The following is a 2,500-nucleotide window of genomic DNA, read 5'->3' as shown; positions in this document are numbered from 1 at the left end:
CAACTCTTCTCGTCTTCTTCTTTCTCCTCATTATCTCTCCTCCTGCTCGTCCTCTTCCTCTTCCTTTTCACCCTCATCTTCTCTTCTTTATCTTTCCCTTCTCTTCTCCTGTTTCTCATATTCTTTCTCTTTCTCCTCTCCCCTCTTCCATTCCTCCTCCTCCCCTTCTCCTGTTTCTCCTGTCCTTCCTCTTCCTCCTCTTCCCTCTTTCTTTCCTTCTCTCCTTCCTCCTCCTTCTCTTCCTTCTTTTCCCTTCTTCCTTCTCTTCCTTTTCCCCCTCGTCTCTGAATTCTTCTTTTCCTATTCCTCTCTTTCTCTCTCTTTCTCCTCCTCTTCCTTCTTCCCCGTCTTCCTCTCCTCCTCCCTCTTCCTCCCACCACCCCCACTCTTCCTCAATTCTTCCTTTCCTCTTCCACCTCTTCCACTCTCCTCCTCTTTCCCCTCCCTTTCCCTTCTTCCTCTCTTCCTTCTGTCCCTCTCCTCCTCCTCCTCTTCCTCCTTTTCCCCCTCTTTCTCCTTTCCTCCTCCCCTATTTCTCTCCTCCTCCTTCTCTTCTCTTTTCCTTCTTCCTCTTCTTCTTTGTCCCTCTCCTCCTCCTCCTCCTCCTTTGCCCCCTCATCCTCCTTTCCTTCCCCCCCCCTTCAATGAGCTGGGCAGCGGACTCATGGCTATCTCATTAACTCTAATGGCATATGAGAAGGTGTCATGTGTTCGTTTGTGTCTGTTTGTTTTTACGTTCGCGTGTTTGTATCTCTCCGAACGCGTTTGTGTGTGCGTGTGTGTGAGTTTTTTTTCGGTATGTGCGTTTGCCTGTTTTTTTTTATGTGTGCTTGTATGTTTGCATGAATAGGTGTGTGTATTTTGTTATTGTGTGTGTGTGTGTTTGTGTGTTTGTTTCCGTGCGTGTGTTTGTGTTTGTGTTTGTTGTTCATTCCCGGTTATGTGTATGGCTATTTCATGTTCGAATATGAGTATATGTTTATATATTATCATTACGTTTAATATTGTGTGTGTTTGTTTCCGTGTTTGTATTTGTGTTTTAGTATGTTCATTCTCAGTTATGTGTATGACTATTTTATGTTCGAATACGAGTATATATTAATATATTATCATTACGTTTTCATCATAACTTTCAACATTATCATTTTGATCTTAAGCGTTCCTATAGTATATTTTTAGCATACAATTACTACCATAATTAATATATTACCGTTTTAATGATCAGAATTGCAATGAATATATTACTGATTATATATACTAAAAGAAATTTCAAACGCTTATCATCCCTATGTACACATATATGATTACACGCACATATGTAAGTATGCTGTGTACGTAGGGAGGCGCGCATGTGTACACCCGCAGCATTCTCAGATCCATAACTGATAACAAGGCCGCAGTTAAAAGTTATTCTGATTACAACTGTCACGCTAATTAATGGAACAATTCTTTTGACTCAAAAACAGTATTGCGTTGGACTGCGTGCGAACTCCCCCCCCCCTCACCTCCTCCTCTCCTCCCCCTCATCTCCTCCTCTCTCCCCCCCCCCTCACCTCCTCCTCTCCCCCACCTCACCTCCTCCTCTCCTCCCCCCTCCCCCCTCATCTCCTCCTCTCCCCCCCTCACCCCTCCTCCTCTCCTCCCCCTCCCCCTCATCTCCTCTCTCCCTCCCCCCTCACCTCCTCCTCTCCTCCCCCTCCCACCCCCTCATCTCCTCCTCTCCCCCCCCACCCTCCTCTCCTCCCCCCCCTCTCCTTTCCTGTTCTTTCGTTCCCCTTCCTTCTCTTTCCTTTCTTTTTACTGTTTCGCTTTCTGGTTTGTTGTGTTTCATTTTTTTAATGATTTTTCTTTTTTTTTCCTTTTCTTTCGTGCGATTTTTTTCTTTTATTCTTCTCGTCCTTTACTGCTTTCTTTTCCTCATTCTCCTTCCCCCTTCGCCTTTCTTTCTCCTTTTTTCACTTTTCTCCTCTTTCACTCCTTCCTCATCCACTCCTATCACCTTTACATCTACCTTCACCTCCATCTCTACCTCCTCCTCCCTCCACCTCCACCTTCTCCGCCACCACCCACTTCATTCTCCTCCACCTCCTCCTTCTCCACCACCACCTCCTTCTCCTCCACCTCCTCCTCCTCCCTCTCCACCACCTCCTCCCTGCATACTACCCGCACCTCCTCTTCCACACCACCAATTCCTCTTTTCGACCAACAGTACCTCCACCACCTCCTTCTCCACCACCTCCTCCACCTCCATCTCCACCACTTTCTCCACCACCTCCTTCTCCACCACTTTCTCCACCACCTCCTTCTCCACCACTTTCTCCACCACCTCCATCTCCACCACTTTCTCCACCACCTCCTTCTCCACCACTTTCTCCACCACCTCCTTCTCCACCACTTTCTCCACCACCTCCTCCACCACTTTCTCCACCACCTCCTTCTCCACCACTTTCTCCACCACTTTCTCCTCCCTCTTTTCTGTGCTTGCAAATTAAAGATGATG

Source organism: Penaeus vannamei, chromosome 13 (genome assembly GCF_042767895.1).
Source record: "Penaeus vannamei isolate JL-2024 chromosome 13, ASM4276789v1, whole genome shotgun sequence".
NCBI lineage: Eukaryota > Metazoa > Arthropoda > Malacostraca > Decapoda > Penaeidae > Penaeus > Penaeus vannamei.
The sequence above is the reverse complement of the archived record's forward strand: the minus strand, read 5'-3'. Positions refer to the sequence as shown.